The sequence below is a fragment of the Macaca mulatta genome, chromosome 10 (genome assembly GCF_049350105.2).
Source record: "Macaca mulatta isolate MMU2019108-1 chromosome 10, T2T-MMU8v2.0, whole genome shotgun sequence".
NCBI lineage: Eukaryota > Metazoa > Chordata > Mammalia > Primates > Cercopithecidae > Macaca > Macaca mulatta.
This window is the reverse complement of record NC_133415.1, coordinates 26,445,526-26,463,083: the sequence shown is the minus strand read 5'-3', so window position 1 is coordinate 26,463,083 and position 17,558 is coordinate 26,445,526. Positions and strand designations below refer to the sequence as shown.

Sequence of the window (17,558 nt, the reverse complement as noted above, 5' to 3'; positions counted from 1 at the left end):
ACAAAGATGAGCATGAAATATCCCCGGCAACCATGCAACTCACAGTCTTCTGTAAGAAACACACACATACACACACAGCAATTACAACTGGGTAACAAATGTCAATTTTTAAATGCGGGATGTGGGGGCAAATAGGAGGATTGATTGCCTAGAATTGGAACTGGTGGTTCTGGACAACTCGCTTGACTTAAAGGAGGTAGCTGCTGAGCATTCAAGGTGCTGAGTTACTTGGTACCTGCTTCTGCTCATCAGCAGTGTTTGGACATTGTACCTCTTTGAAGCCCTCCAAATGCCTCCTCGGGGCCTTTGCACATGCTATGCCTGTTCTCTGGGACACCTGTCTTGCTCATACATAGACACAAGTCCACCCCTCAGACCACAGTTCACACATCTCTGTCTCCCTTCAAGCCGGTGCAACCCCCTGCTACCTGTTCACAGAGCACCACATACACTCAGAGGCTTGGCAGGACTCAGCATAGCTGCACTGTTGCATTTAATAGGACGTCATCCTTCACATCAGCTTCTCCCATTCAATGGTAAGTCCCCCAGAGGACACCCCAAATCCCTAGTGGCTAGCACAGCAGCCTGGCACATAAAAGTACCAGGTACCTGATTATTGAATAGAGAAATAAATCATTGTTGAGTTACTAGGTAAATGAATGAAGAATTATTCTTCTGCCCCTGCTGCCCACTCTCTAAGATGCTAAATAAGTCCGTCCAGGTACCATGATTCTCATGCCAAATGACTCTAAACAATCTGGGACATAAGGTGAGTTACTCTAGCTGTGGCTGTGGCTACTGAATGACAGAACCAAAGAGCCGTGAAGCGTTCAGCCAGAGGCTCAGTCCACCAACCCTCACCCAGAGACCCCTATCAGTTTCACAAGCCAGAGGCTCAGTCCACCAACCCTCACCCAGAGACCTCTATCAGTTTCACTGAGTCACACAGAGGAGCTCCACCCTGAGGGCAGGCACCTGCTGCATCCACATTAACCTCACACTGTCACGCCAGCTCACCTGCCCAAATGTGGAATGAATGCTTCTCTGCATGGATTTTCCTGGGAAAAGAGTCACCAAGAGCAACCATTTGCTGAATTAGGATCAATGGTACACAAATGTCACCCCACTTTGGGAACCTTGAACCCACCTCAGTGACTATACTGCATGGAAACAAAAGGGGAAGGATAAGATAAAGTAAGTCCCTTGGTCCACACTCCTCTACACCAGACAGTGCCTCTGTGACCCATCATCTGCTATGTGTCTTGAACTGCCTCTCAAGTTACCATTGCAAATGCCTAGCAGATGCCTGGTATGTAAATACAGTTGCACAAATGAGTCAGTGAATGAATTAATAAATCAATGAACAAAGAAAAGTAAAAGGAGTTATTTGGGATTTGCTTTTTGTTTGTTTGGTTGGGTTTTTATTTTTGCTTTTTTTTTGAGACGGAGTCTTGCTCTGTTGCCCAGGCTGGAGAGCAGTGGCGTGATCTCAGCTCACTGTAAGCTCTGCCGCCCGGGTTCATGCCATTCTCCTGCCTCAGCCTCCCGAGTAGCTGGGACTACAGGCGCCCGCCACCTCGCCCGGCTAATTTTTTGTATATTTAGTAGAGACGGGGTTTCACCGTGTTAGCCAGGATGGTCTCAATCTCCTGACCTCGTGATCCACCCACCTCGGCCTCCCAAAGTGCTGGGATTACAGGTGTGAGCCACCGGGCCCAGCCTGTTTTTCTTTTTGAAATGGAGTCTCACTCTGCCACCCAGGCTGGAGTGCAATGGCGTGGTCTCAGCTTACTGCAACCTCTGGCTCCCAGGTTCAAGCAATTCTCTCCCCTCAGCCTCCTGAGTAGCTGGGACTACAGGCGCATGCCACCACACCTGGCTAATTTTTGTAGTTTTAGTACAGACAGGGTTTCACTATGTTGGCCAGGCTGGTCTTGAAATCCTGACTTCATGATCCTCCTGCCTCGGCCTTCCAAAGTGCTGGGATTGAGCCACCATGCCCAGCCTAGTAAAAGGAGTTTTTAAACCACCATAGTAGATGGCTCCGTAATATTTTAAAGTCCTAGCCAAATCTAGAAACCCATGATTCTCAGGCTTTCATTTAACCTGCTGTAAAATACAAGGAAACCAATTTAACTGTATGCTTTAAAGCTTTCTTTTAAATCGCATATGTTACACTTGATTTAAGAGATGTTAGCCTCTTCGAAAACATTTGTGAAGCCCACTCACAAAGAGGCTAGATGCTATTTATTCTTGGGGTGGACATGTTCACTATTATTTATTATTTATTTATTTATTTATTTTTTTAGACAGAGTCTCACTTTGTAGCCCAGGCTGGAGTCCAGTGGTACAATCTTGGCTCACTGCAAAGTCCGCCTTCCAGGTTCAAGTGATTCTCGTGCCTTAGCCTCTGAGAAGCTGGGATTACAGGCATCCATCACCACACCTGGCTATTTATTTACAGACAGAGTCTCGGTGTGTCACCCAGGCTAGAGGGCAATGGCGTGATCTCGGCTCACTGCAACCTCCGCCTCCCAGGTTCAAACGATTCTCCTGCCTCAGCTTCCCCAGTAGCTGGGATTACAGGTGCACACCACCACACCTGGCTAATTTTTTGTATTTTTAGTAGAGACAGGGTTTCACTATGTTAGCCAAGATGGTCTTGATCTCCTGACCTCGTGATCCACCTGCCTCGGCCTCCTAAGTGCTGGGATTAGAGACGTGAGCCACCACACCCGGCCACCCTGCCTCTTTTTTTAAACAGTATATTAGCTGAGCATTATGACCAAAGCCAAGTCAACAAGACCTCCCCAGAGAAAGAAGGGAAACCAAGTCTGAGCCACCTCTAGTTTCATATGTATGTAAATTATCATGGAGGGCAGCACGTTGAACAGATGGAAAACAAGGCATCCATCTGGGGAGGTCAGGAGGCTGTGGTAGGAGTGTGAGAGAGGGGACATCAGTCTGACCCCAGGAAGTGGACTAGCAATGAGTGTTTCTCTACTGTTGCTGAACCTGCCAAGTCCACAAGCTTGATCTCCCCAAGCTTAATTTGCAAAGTGCAAAATTCCCATCTTCTGCCATTTCGTGCAGGAAAAAAATCATTTGTCTGAGAAGGGAGTCACCCAAGAGCAACAGGTGCTGAAATTCAACAGGAGTCATTCGAAAGCATTCATTTGTCCAGCCTTCTGACCCTACTTCCGCCAACTCTCACTGCCTCCCTCCTAAGCGCCAGGTTCTATGCTTGATGCTGAGGACGCAGCCATGGAGCTTGAAGCCTCCTGGGGAAATCTGAGCGATTCACAAGAGAGAAGGGAAGAAAAGCACTTCCATTCAAAACCAAACAGTTTGGCAGCTTTTCTCCCAGATTCAGAGGCGTTGATTCATTCTAACAGCTGTTTAAGATCTTTCATAATTACGCCCTAAAATTCGATCAGAGAGCTTATCAGTCATTTATTCAGTCTCTGGCTGCCACTTCCTGGGAATGCCACCATGTGGCGAGGGGCGTGGGCTGGTCCTGACACCTTCCAGCATCTTCCAGAATGTGACCTTAGCCCCCAAATCTGCAAATCCATCCTGTGCAGTGAGCCACGAAAAGAGCCAGGAACGCATTGGCAAAGTGCACGCTGATGTCCTCCCAGAGAAGGGCTGCTGTGCACAGGAGGTCTGTCCTCCAGAAAGGGCCCGGTCAAAATGTCAAGTATCACTGGAGTATGTACATCCTCTTGTCTCTGTCCCCATGACTGTGGCCCGCCCTCCCTCCCTCCCTCCCTCCCTTCCTTCCTTCCTTCACACAGTTATCAAGCATCTACGTACCAGGCTCTGGGCCAGGCGCTGGGGACACAGCAGTGAACAAAACAAATAAAAAACCCTGCTCCCATGGAATGGTGATTCACGAAGATGAGAAAAAGGACAAAAACAAAAAACAAAAAAAAAACAAGGTAAGGACAAGCTCCAGAATGTTACATAAGTGACAAAAAAAGAGGGAATGTGAGAAGGTCTAGCCAGGGAAGGTTTCACAGAGAAGGGATATTTAAAATCAGCCTCTGGCCAGGCGCAATGGCTCATGCCTATAATCCCAGCACTTTAGGAGGCCGAGGTGGGAGGATCACTTGAGCCAAGGAGACCAGCCTGGGCAACATGGCAAAAACCCATCTCTACTGAAAAATACAAAAATTAGCCAGGTGTGGTGGTGCGTGCCTGTAGTCCCAGCTACTCAGGAGGCTAAGGATTGTCTGAGCCTGGGAGGCTGAGGTTACAGTGAGCCAAGATCACATCACAGCACTCCGGCCTGGGTAACAAAGCCAGACCCCGTCTTAAAAATAAAATAGTTGGCCGGGCGCGGTGGCTCAAGCCTGTAATCCCAGCACTTTGGGAGGCCGAGACGGGCGGATCACGAGGTCAGGAGATCGAGACTATCCTGGCTAACACGGTGAAACCCCGTCTCTACTAAAAAAATACAAAAAAACTAGCCGGGCGAGGTGGCGGGCGCCTGTAGTCCCAGCTACTCGGGAAGCTGAGGCAGGAGAATGGCGTGAACCCGGGAGGCGGAGCTTGCAGTGAGCTGAGATCCAGCCACTGCACTCCAGCCTGGGTGACAGAGCGAGACTCCGTCTCAAAACAAAAAAATAAAATAAAATAAAATAAAATAAAATAAAATAAAATCAGCCTCCTCACTGACAATCCTGCCTCAGCTGTGGCCTCCTCCTATCCATTCACCTAGCAGTAGCCAGGGGTGTCTCCAACATGCAAGCGCCAGGATGTCGTTCCCCTGCTCAACACCCCCGTGTCTCCTTGCTGCCCTCTGAATAAAGGCCAGACAGGATCCAGATCCTCTTCGTCTCCCCAGTTTCATTCTAATGACTGACACCACCCCATCTGTCTGTCTGTCACATACACCCACATACTTCAGCACAATGAACCCCAGACAGGCCACAAAACACAGTGTACACTTTCTCGCCTTCATGCCTCTGCACTGCCCTTACCTCACTACCTAGCTTAATCTCAATGCCACCTCCTCCAGGAAGCCTTCTCTAACGCTCCATGAGTGGGTCTTATTCAGGTGCTCCTCTGTGCTGCAATATCTCACTTCCTGCTTCCCCCTCGCCCAGCACTGAGGAATACCTGGTGACTACCTCTGTTTCCTCCACTAAATGGTGAGCTCCTAGCAAGAAGGGTCCTGGGTCCTGTTCATGGCTGTATCTGGAGTCTGAACCATAGGAGGCATTAAGCCAGTGTGCAAAAAACACCTAAGAGAAGAAAACAGTAATACTCAATGTAGACGTGAGTGTGGGAAAATGGATTTCCTTATCTGGTCCTGCGATAATGTAAATTGTAAAAGCAATTCGGCAATATTCACTTTCAACTAACATTTTTGAGACCCACGTCAAGAGTCAGGCACCATGCTAAGTGACTCTGTGCATCTTGTGCCTTCTCTCATTCATCTTCTCAACAAGTTGTGCTGTTCAAATTATTAATTACCACCATTCTTACAGATGAGAAAAAAAATATGGTCCAGAAACAGCCAGTTCAAATTCCCACTGCTAGTGAGGGGTAGAGGTGGGGTTGGAATTCAGGCCTTCTGACTCCAAATCAAATATTTTCCCCTCACCCCGGCAAAACACTTCTTTTCAACTCAGTAATCAGACTTCTAAAAATGTATTCTCTGGAAGTAATCCAAAAGAAAAGTTATATGCACAAAGATGTCCTTTGCAGTGTTATCTAACCAAACACAGCAAGGATATACCCCTGGCAATTACACCTAGTTGAAACAACCCAGGACTCATAAACATTTGAAATGTTACAAAAGCTGCAACGTGTCAGCAGGAAGAGCAGACCTCCAATTCCCAGCCTGCGCAAAAATCCCATCACACAACAAGTCTTGAGTTTGGAATCAGAAAAGATGGTTGCCTTAGCTATAATAGGGCAACTTTGAAAGAACATATCTCAGCCAAAGGTAAGGGGGTATGCACAGGGAAGTGGAAGCACTTAGGATAATTGGTAGGGGAAGCAAAAAGGATATGTTTTGTATTCAAGGCCATGACAATAGCAAAGGTTGTTTATACAAATGACGGATGTCTGGAAGAGGACAGGCACAAATGGAAAAAAAAAAAAAAAAAACATGCTGGAGACCTGGGTTGGACTTGTTGGTAAATTTTTAAATTCCTTTTTATGCCCGTGAATGTTGTTTGTGCAAACAGCTGCTTTTTTTACATCTCAATACCAGAGGTTTTCCTCTGAGCTGTCTTTCCATCATCGATTTGAAAGGTAGAGGTGCTAAGACTATCTCCTGCCCACTTTCAGAAGCAAAGCATAAAAATAACTATCGTGTATTAAGCTCACACCATGCGCCAGACACTACACTAAATGCTTTACAAGGATTATTTCATTTCATCACTTTACCAACCCAGAGGCAGGTCCTATTACAACTTCCATTCTACAGATGAGTAAACTGAGGTTGGAGGAGTGCTGCGACTTGCCCGTGGGTGGCTGGAATTGTGGATCCCACCCTGCCTTCCTATCAGATTTCTACCAAAATCCACATGGGCTTAACTAAAACAACTGCTTGTTATGGTGTTCAAATGTAAAAGGCACTTCCCACCCATGAGAGTGGCTATTAATTAAACACACACACACACACACACACACACACACACACACACAAAACAACTACTGGAGAGGATGTGAAAACACTGGAACCTCATACCTTATGAGAGTGGCTATTACTTAATAAACACACACACACACACACACACACACACACAACTATTGGAGAGGATGTGAAGACACTGGAACCTTATACCTTATGAGAGTGGCTATTAATTAAAAACACACACACACAACTACTATTGGAGAGGATGTGAAGACATTGGAACCTTATATCTTGCTGGTGTTGTGAATATAAAATGGCACATCCACTGTGGAAATCAGTATGGGAGTTCCTCAAAAAATTAAACACAGAATCTTGAAATTCTACTCCTAAGAGTATACCCCCTAAAATTGAAAGCAGACATTTGTACACCAATGTTTGAAGCAGCATTATTCATAATAAACCAAAAGGTGTAAACAATTAAATGTCCATCAATGGATGGATAAACAAAATGTAGTCTATCCATACAATGGAATATTATTCAGTCTTCAAAAGGAAGGAAATGCTACAATATGCTACAATGTGGATGATCCTTTTAGACATTATGCTAACTGAAATAAGCACACATGTAAGGACAAATACTGTATGTATAATTTCATTTATATGAGGTGTTTAGAATAGGCAAATTCATAAAGACAGAAAGTACAATGGTGGTTGCCAGGGGCTGGGGAATGGGGAGTTATTGTTTAATGGATGCAGTTTTTCAAAATGAGAAGATGAAAAAGTTCTAGAGATGGATGGTGATGATGGTCACACAACAATGTGAATGTACTTAATACCACCAAACTGTACACTTAAAGATGGTTAAAATGGTAAACTTCATGTGATGTATATTTTACTGCAATTAAAAAAAAAGCAAAAACCTACAAACAACTAAAAAACAAATATAACGGGAAACAAATGCTGAAACTCTAATTACCACGTGACCCAGCTCACGGGGGCCCATGTCCTTCAGGCGAATCTCTATTAAAAGCTCTCATGGTCTACTTGTCTGGGCAGGGAATGCGGTGGGAACGTTCCTAATCACAATGGTGACACACTCTAGTAGGGGAGGAGGACAGGAAACACTGAAATTTGGGAGGTATCCTGATGGGACAGACATGGGGGTTATACAAGCCCAAACAGTGGTCAGGGAAGCTTTGCTAGAAGAGAAGGTATCCCAACTGAGACTGAGAGAAGTCAGCCAAGCAGAGGAGGAGGCTGGTGTCAGCAGAGGAAACGCATATTCAAAGGCCCAAAAGCATGGGATAAACATGGTCGTTAGAGCCTGAGCGCTATTCCTTTACCCTCTGTGGGGGAAAGCAGGACTGTGGAGAGGTTCAACTTTCTAAAAATGGGAGGTGCCCGGATGGGGCAGAATGTAACACTTTAGTTACACTGAAGACACTTCTGTTAACTTGAGTCCAGGTTGCATCCAGGAGTAAGAAGCCCTGGCTTATGAGCCAGAACAAGACGGTTTTAGTCAGGGCGATCCCACCTTCTGGTTTACCTGGGATAGGCCCCTTTTACTCTCTAAGATGTCCAGGTTGGCCAGGCGCAGTGGCTCACGCCTGTAATCTCAGCACTTTGGGAGGACGAGGCAGGCGGTTCACAAGGTCAGGAGATCGAGACCATCCTGGCGAACACGGTGAAACCGCGACTCTACTAAAAAATACAAAAAAACTAGCCGGGCAAGGTGGCGGGCGCCTGTAGTCCCAGCTATTCGGGAGGCTGAGGCAGGAGAATGGCGTGAACCTGGGAGGTGGAGCTTGCAGTGAGCCGAGATCGCGCCACTGCATTCCAGCCTGGACAACAGAGCGAGACTCCATCTCAAAAAAAAAAAAAAAAGATGTCTAGGTTTGGGCAAAAAATTATTCAATCATCCTACTTTTTGAAAAATTGGGGTAAAACTCACATAACATAAAATTTACTATTGCAACCATTTTAAGTTCACAGTGCAGCAGCGTTTAGTACATTTATATCATGCAACTGAGGTAGGAGGTGGGACTCAACTCTGCAAGCGGGGCTCAGACACCAGACCAAATTGAGGACTAGCTAAAACAGGTCAGGGCAGAAGTACCTCCCTGTAAGACCTGCCCACCAGTGTGCCATTGTCAGTCTACCAGTGCCATGGCAACATCCAGAAGTTACCACCCCACTTTTCTTTTTGAGACAGAGTCTTGCTCTGTGGCCCAGGCTGGAGTGCAGTGGCGCAATCTCGGCTCACTGCAGCCTCTGCCTCCTGGGTTCCAGTGATTCTTCTGCCTCAGCCTCCTGGATAGTTGGGACTGCAGGTGCACACCAAAACACCCAGCTAATTTTTGTATTTTTAGTAGAGACAGGGTTTCACCATGTTGGCCAGGCTGGTCTTGAACTCTTGACCTCAGGTGATCCACCGCCTCGGCCTCCCAAAGTGCTGGGATTACAAGCATGAGCCATCGCACCATGACCAGTTGTTACCACCCCTTTCTAGGGCAACAACCTGACAACCCAGAAGTTACCAACCTTTTCTATAAAGTTCTGCATAAACCGCCGGGCGCGGTGGCTCACGCCTGTAATCCCAGCACTTTGGGAGGCCGAGGTGGGCGGATCACAAGGTCAGGAGATCGAGACCACGGTGAAACCCCATCTCTACTAAAAATACAAAAAACTAGCCGGGCGTGGTGGCGGGCGCCTGTAGTCCCAGCTACTCGGAGGCTGAGGCCGGAGAATGGCGTGAACCCGGGAGGCGGAGCTTGCAGTGAGCCGAGATCGCGCCACTGCACTCCAGCCTGGGCGACAGAGCGAGACTCCGTCTCAAAAAAAAAAAAATAAAAAAAATAAAGTTCTGCATAAACCATCCCTTAATTTGCATATAACTAAAAGTGGGTATCAGTGTGACTGCAGAACTGCCTGTGAGCTGCTACTCTGGGCACACGGCCTACAGGCCAATTCTGCTCTGCAAGGGGCAGCACCTCTGTGGCTGCTGTACACTGCTGCTTCAATAACAGTTGCTGTTTATGCTGTTTAACACCACTGGCTCACTTGAATTCCTTCCTGGATAAATCTAAGAACCCTCCCCAGGATAAGCCCCTATTCTGGGGCTGGCCTATAGTGCATCACAACCATCACCCCTCTGCAGTTCCAAAACATCTGCATCACCCCAAGGAAATCCCATACTCACTTAGCAGTCACTCCCCATTCCCCTCTCCCCCAGCCCCTGGCAACCACTAATCTACTTTCTGTCTCCACGGATTTGCCATTTCTGGATATTTTGTAAAAATGGAATCCGGCCAGGCGCAGTGGCTCACACCTGTAATCCCAGCACTCTGGGAGGACGAGGTGGGCGGATCACGAGGTCAGGAGATCAAGACCATCCTGGCTAACACGGTGAAACCCAGTCTCTACTAAACAAAATACAAAATACTAGCCAGGTGTGGTGGTGGGCGCCTGCAGTCCCAGATACTCGGGAGGCTGAGGCAGGAGAATGGCGTGAACCCGGGAGGCGGAGCTTGCAGTGAGCCAAGATCATGCCACTGCACTCCAGCCTGGGTGACAGAGAGAGACTCCGTTTCAAAAAAAAAAAAAGGAATCTGTGTCCTTCACCCTAGTTTTTGTCCCACCTCCTCTATGAACCTGCAGTGACGACTTTGGGCAAGCCGCTGCCTTAGTCTGGGCCTCAGATACAAGAGGTTGAAGAAGGCTTGCTAAATTTCCTGCCTCTTTTTTTTTTTTGAGACGGAGTCTCACTCTGTCACCCAGGCTGGAGTGCAGTGGCGCGATCTCGGCCCCCTGCAAGCTCTGCCTCCTGGGTTCACACCATTCTCTTACTTCAGCCTCCCGAGTAGCTGGGACTGCAGGCGCCTGCTGCCACGCCCGGCTAATTTTTTTGTAGTTTTAGTAGAGATGGGGGTTTCACTATGTTAGCCAGGATGATCTCTATCTCCTGACCTGGTGATCCGCCCACCTGGGCCTCCCAAAGTGCTGGGATTACAGGCATGAGCCACCATACCCGGCCAATTTCCTATCCTTTTTAAGATTCTGTGATTCTGATTTGGCTCAACCCCAAGACTCATCAGTTCTGTGTTTTCCACTTCTCTCTGCAACTGATACATTCCCCTGACAGAGAACAACCTTCTGGATTGTGAGATGTGTGTTCTTAGTCTCTTTTAAGGAAGCCCCTGTGATTCTTGGCTGGGCACAGTGGCTCACGCCTGTAATCCCAGCACTCTGGGAGGCCAAGGCGGGCGGATCATGAGGTAAGGAGATCGAGACCATCCTGGCCAATATGATAAAACCACATCTGTACTAAAACTGCAAAAATTATCCGGGCTTGGTGGCGCACGCCTGTAATCCCAGCTACTTGGGAGGCTGAGGCAGGAGAATCGCTTGAGCCCGGGAGGTGGTGGTTGCAGTGAGCTGAGATCGCGCCACTGCACTCCAGCCTGGGCAACAAGGGCAAGATTCCGTCTCAAAAAAAAAAGAATCCCTGTGATTCCTTAAAAAGTCAGTGCTCAATAAAAAATTTTTGAGGGGGTGAAATCAAATTCTTCCTTTGCAATGACAGGAGTAGCAGAGCTCATTTTCGTACGGAGTGTGTACTGTTTCTGTAAGAATTGCCATAATTAGACAAGTCTTGACTCCTGTGTAAATTCCATCATTAGAGTTCGGCGCATCTGGCGTTTCTGACTGTGGGATCCAGGGGAACAGCTTGAGATGGCTTTCCTCAAACTTCCCCTGGACCATGGGATGTGGGTAGGGCACACTCACACCCACAAAAGCATTCTGTGGTATATTACAAGACTGTGGGAAACGCTGGGTTCAACAATGGTAAAAAGGTGTCTGTCCAGCAGGACTTTTCAGAGCCTTTAATATGCTGATTTGCCTTTTAGACCCTCTAAAGCATAATCCAAACTGCCTCACCCCAGGCCCCTTGTCTTGTCCAAGTGCAGCTGCCGATGTGGAGAAAGAATGTTACAACTTATCTTTACCCCTCTGCTTAAACATCCGCCTTTTCAATTTTCTTGACTTGTTCCTTCCTGTGCCGTTTCAGTTTTCATTGGCTTGTTCCTTCCTACAATTGGTGCTATTTTTGGACTGGCTGACCACTCACTGAAACCATTAATTAAGCTTCTGTTCCTTCCCCCACCGCTCCCCCCACCCCGTTGTTTTTCTCTGAATCCAAAATTGGCAAACTATAGTCCACAGGCCAAACTAGCCCACTGCCTGCTTTTGCAAATAAAGTTTTATTGGAACACAGCCACAGTCATTTATTTACATATTATCTATGTATCTATGGCTGCTGCCATAGATAAAAAAAATAAAAATAAAAAAATTGTAAGAGACAAGGTCTTACTTTGTGTCCCAGGCACGATCTCAGCTCACTGCAGCCTCAATCTCCTGGGCTCAAGCAATCTTCCCACCTCAGCATCCTAACTAGTTGGGACTACAGGCATGCACCACCATGACCTGCTAATTTTTTAAATTTTTTGTAGAGAAGGGCTTTCGCCATGTTGCCCAGACTACCTGTGGCTTCCTTCAAGAGCCTTTTATCTATGGCTCTATCTTAGTGACAGACTTGACTAGTTGTCACAGAGGCCATATGGTCCACAAAACCTAAAATACTTACTATAGCTCTTTACAGACAAAATTTGCTGACCCCTGCTTTAGACTGGGGAGATCTTAGTCTCCTGAGAGACTGGACTTCCCCCAAGGGTGGGATGTCCTCTTTCAAATACCCAAAGCTCTTACAGTATTCTGGCTGAGCCTCATTTGAGCCCTCCACTAGACGTCTTTAGGCGTTCCACATGATAACGACAGAAAAATTCAACACACACAAGCAAAAGTGCTTTTAATAATTGTAAATCCAGCCAGGTGTGGTGGCTCACACCTGTGATCCCAACACTTTGGGAGGCTAACGCAGGAGGATAGCTTGAGGCCAGGAGTTAGAAATCAGCCTGGTCAACATAGCAAGATTCGTTATGAAAGAAAGATAAAATAATTTACTGGGTATGGTGGTGTATGCTTGTAGTCCCAGCACTTTGGGAGGCTGAGGTGGAGAATTGCTTGAGCCCATGAATTTGAAGCTGCAGTGAGCTATGACTGCACCATTGCACTCCAGCATGGATGACAGAGTAAGACCCTGTCTCAAAAAATAAAAATAAAATATTCCTAAATCCCACCATTCTGATGTACAACAACGTTGACATTTCCAATAAAAACAGGAACTCGTGTTCAAAATTAAAATGGAATCCGATCATGCATCCTATTTAGAAGCTTGTTTTTTGTTGTTATTATTTCATTTCAAACTATGGTCATGACCATCTTTCAGGACAATAGTATACACCCTATACAAAAGTTTCTACAGCTTTCATCGTATTCCATTATATGAATATTAGATAACCTATCCCCCACTATTGGATCTTTAATGGTCAGCGTGCCAATCAGTGAACCTTACAACCAACATTGCAATGAACACCCATATACAATTAATTTCTCAAGTGAAATTTTGCCTAGAATTGGGCTATTTGGTTCAAAGGGTACATGTTTCTTCTGGAACTCTGGATATATGCAGAATCACACGTAAGGAAAACACCTCCCATGGTGACTCAATTCAAAGCTTCGGAGGTCAGGGTTCTTAATCCCTCCCCTGGGGCAGACCCAATAAAGATGTCTAATGAGCAATAAACCAGGGCCTTGCCCTCACTCGGAGCTTTACTGGCTCTGCTTTATGGCAGGATCATCGTAAGCTTGACTACAAGGTTTCCAAGGGCAATTGGAACAGTTCACAGAGACAAGTGAGTCTGGGACCAGCCCAGCGGCTGTGTGTGTACAGCCTGGTGTAGGAAGAGGGGGCAGGAAGGAAGACCCAGCCCCGGAACTGGTGTTCACAGCAGAGGAAACTCAACCCCAAAGCTCAATTCAACATAAAACACAGCAGCACAATGCTTGACTCAGAAAAATCTAAGCCTAACACGCTCTCTCCTTAGGGAGACTGAGATGTGCATATTGCATTGCAGGAAATATAAAGAGATAGTTCCCTTCAAGTACAAATAGATTTCTGAAAGAATAAGTTTACACTGGTCCAAGTGCTGCCTATGTGCAAAGCTCCATATCCTGGGAAGGTTTGATCACTCCCCAGCTCTAAAATCATCAATGGCTCCCAGTGTCCATTGCCTTGGGCAAGGTATTCAATTCTCCCCGAACTCCCCAAAAAAAACAATCAACCTAGTCAATACGGCAGACCCCGACCAGTCTCACATTCTCAAATAAATACAACGACTTGAGTATCTTTTTCATGCTATTCCTTCTTCACAGACAGCCCTTTACTCCCAACACAATGTCCATTTGCCTGATTCCCACCCATCCTTTTACAGCAGCTTAAATGAGGCCTCTTCCAGGAAGCCTATGCTGATTTCCTGGGCCAACATGACTTCCAACCCTCCAGGGCAATTGACTTGATTAAATTGCCTTGCACAGGAAAAAAGCTTGAGACTCTCTCCCTAACACAATTTACATCAACCATCCAACCCCATCCCACTCTACCCAGAGGATACACCCCTCCACTCTCAGTTCTCCTTCCCAGAACCTACTCAGTGCCTGGCACAGGATAGACCGAGTGGGGCAGGACTGAGATCCTGAGAGGTGGGAGGTAGCCACCTGGGACACAAGATGACTTTAGGAGGCTCTGATATCCAGGCACAGCACTAAAGCACCTGGTTTCCTTTCTAATCCTCATGGGAGCTTTCCGAAGTTGCTAGACAGTCTGCTGGGTGCCACTATGACTTTTAACACCTACATCTCCATCATCTGCTCCTCTCCCAATTTAACGGAGAAATAACAGCCTCATGCTCAGACCATTAGCTGCTGTAGTAGCAGCTGATTGTTTTTATTGTATTTAATTTTTACTGTTATTTTTCTAGTTAAAGCAAGCAACACTGGTTTTGTTTACAATAGAGTTTTTGAAAGGTTCTTTTAAAAACAAATATGTTTAACTTTTGAGAAAGGGAAAAGTGGCCCTGCACGGAGGGAGGCTGAGGCGGGTGGATCACCTGAGGTCAAGGGTTCGAGACCAGCCTGGCCAACATGGTGAATCCCTGTCTCTATTAAAAATACAAAAATTAGCTGGGCGTGGTGACACATGCCTGTAGTCTCAACTACTCGGAAGGGTGAAGCAGGAGAATCGCTTGAACCCAGAAGGCGGAGGTTGCAGTGAGCCAAGATCGTGCCATAGCACTCCAGCCTTGGTGACAGAGAGACTCCGTCTCCAAAAAAAAAAGAAGAAAAGAAAGGGGAAATTAAAAAAAATGAAATAACAGTACAGGGGTTAAGTGGCTACAGTAATAACTCATGGGGTTTAATCTGAACAGGGAAAATCACCAGTCAAGTGGAAAGAACATGATATTGGCGTCAACAGTGCAGATGCAAGCTCTCTGGCAGCTTCCCTCCTTAAAACTAACAAGCCAGAGACTTGCTTTCTCAGCTTCCTTTGCAGCTAAAAGTGGCCATGTGACCCAATTCTGATTTAAAAAAATTTAAGAACTTAAGGGGAAATGGGAAAGACTTCTATGGAAGCTTTTGCTTTGCTAATAAAACAGACGTGATGAACCAGGCGCAGTGGCTCACGCCTGTAATCCCAGCACTTTGCGAGGCCAAGGTGGACAGATCACTTGAAGTCAGCAGTTCAAGAACAGCCTGGCCAACGTGGTGAAACCCTGTCTCTACTAAAAATACAAAATTAGCCAGGTGGGGTGGCAGGCGCCTGTAATCCCAGCTACTCAGGAGGCTGAGGCAGGAGAATTGCTCAAACCCAGGAGGCGGAGGTTGCAGTGATCCGAGATCACACCACTGCACACCAGCCTGGGCAACAGAGCAAAACTCCATCTCCAAAAAAAGAAAGAAAGAAAGAAAAAGAAATAACCACCACAACAACAAACCAGGCAGGCCAGGCACAGTGGCTCACACCTATAATCCCAGCACTTTGGGAGGCTGAAGCGGGCGGATCACCTGAGGTCAGGGGTTCAAGACCAACCCAGTCAACATGGTGAAACCCCATCTTTGCTAAAATTACGATTAGGCCGGGCATGGTGGCTCACACCTGTAATCCCAGCACTTTGGGAGGCTGAGGTGGGCGGATCACCTGAGGTCAGGAGTTCGAAACCAGCCTGGCCAACATGGTGAAACCCCATCTCTACAAAAAACACAAAAATTAGCTGGGCATGGTGAGGCTTGCCTGTAATCCCAGCTACTTGGGAGGCTGAGGCAGAAAAATCACTTGAACTCAGGAGGTGGAGGTTGCAGTGAGCCAAGATCACGCCATTGCACTCCAGTCTAGGTGACAGAGTGAGACTTCGTCTCAAAAAAAAAAAAAAGATTAGATGGCCGGGCGCGGTGGCTCAAGCCTGTAATCCCAGCACTTTGGGAGGCCAAGACGGGCGGATCACGAGGTCAGGAGATCGAGACCATCCTGGCTAATATGGTGAAACCCCGTCTCTACTAAAAAATACAAAAAACTAGCCGGGCGAGGTGGTGGGCGCCTGTAGTCCCAGCTACTCGGGAGGCTGAGGCAGGAGAATGGCGTAAACCCGGGAGGCGGAGCTTGCAGTGAGCTGAGATCCGGCCACTGCACTCCAGCCTGGGCGACAAAGCGAGACTCCGTCTCAAAAAAAAAAAAAAAAAAAAAAGATTAGCAAGGCATGGTGGCAGGTGCCTGTAATGCCAACTACTCAGGAAGCTGAAGCATGAGAATCACTTGAACCCAGGAGGTGAAGTTTGCAGTGGGCCGAGATCACGCCACTGCACTCCAGTCTGGGCAATAGAGTGAAACTCTGTCTCAAAAAAAATCCAGGCAGATACAGCTTGTGGTGCTGCCTCTCCTTCCTACCTGGATCAAGAATATGATGTCTGGAGTCATGGCAACTGTCTTGGGACCAAGGAACCACAATCCTAAATTTAAGGATAGTGACATGAAAAGTAACTTGACATATATATAGTTAAGCCACTGCCCTAACTCTGAACTGCTCTCCTCTCCATTTTTTATGTGAAAAATATTAAAAAAACACCCATTTAAGCCAGTGTTGGTTTGGGTTTCTGTGACATGCAGGCAAAAATATTCCTAATGAACACAGGGAGTTTGGCACAAATGGATTCAGTGGACAAATGTCTTCTAAGTGCACACAGTGGCTGTGGTTCCTTTAACAGAGCCGCTTCACCTCTCAAAGATCCATTTCTTTATGAGTAAGGTCAGTGATACTTACCTCAAATCTGAGGATTAAAGGAGATAGTGCATGTAAAACACCTACCAGCAGACTGCGCACGTAGTAGGTCTCTACAAATGCACAATAAATGTGCAAATAAAGGCCGGGCGCAGTGGCTCACACCCGTAATCCCAGCACTTTGGGAGGCCAAGGTGGGCAGATCACAAGGTCAGGAGTTCAAGACCAGACTGGCCAACATAGTGAAACCCTGTTTCTACTAAAAATACAAAAAATTAGCCGGGCGTGGTGGCGGGCACCTGTAATCCCAGCTACTCGGGAGTCTGAGGCAGGAGAATCGCTTGAATCCGGGAGGCGGAAGGTGCAGTGAGCCAAGATCGCACTATTGCACTCCAGCCCAAGCGACAGTGCAAGGCTCTGTCTCCAAAAAAAAAAAAAAAAAAGTACAAACAGAATATAAAGACTCGCATATGTATTTGTAAGTTGATGAGGTTGCAGGGGGGCAGGGAGAGGGGAACTGCCTAAATGTTTAAGATCCAAAGCAATAGCTCCCTAACAGAACAATCTGGGAGAGGCAGTAATTCAAGGGAGTCTACCTTTATCCACTGTCGAATCATGTCCTGTTTCACAGCTGGGGAGAGGGGGATGAGGGACAAATGGGTAAGCAGATACTGTTCACAAGTCTGGCCTGTGATCCATACCAGTCTGTCACTTGCACAGGTCTTGATTAAAAGTAG

General features: G+C 46.8%; 1 protein-coding gene across 2 annotated transcripts in view; it reads right to left on the bottom strand.

Annotated features, from left to right (window-relative positions):
* Positions 1–17,558, bottom strand: part of KIAA1671 — a 254,234-nt gene that overhangs the window by 178,105 nt on the left and 58,571 nt on the right. The window lies entirely within an intron of this gene.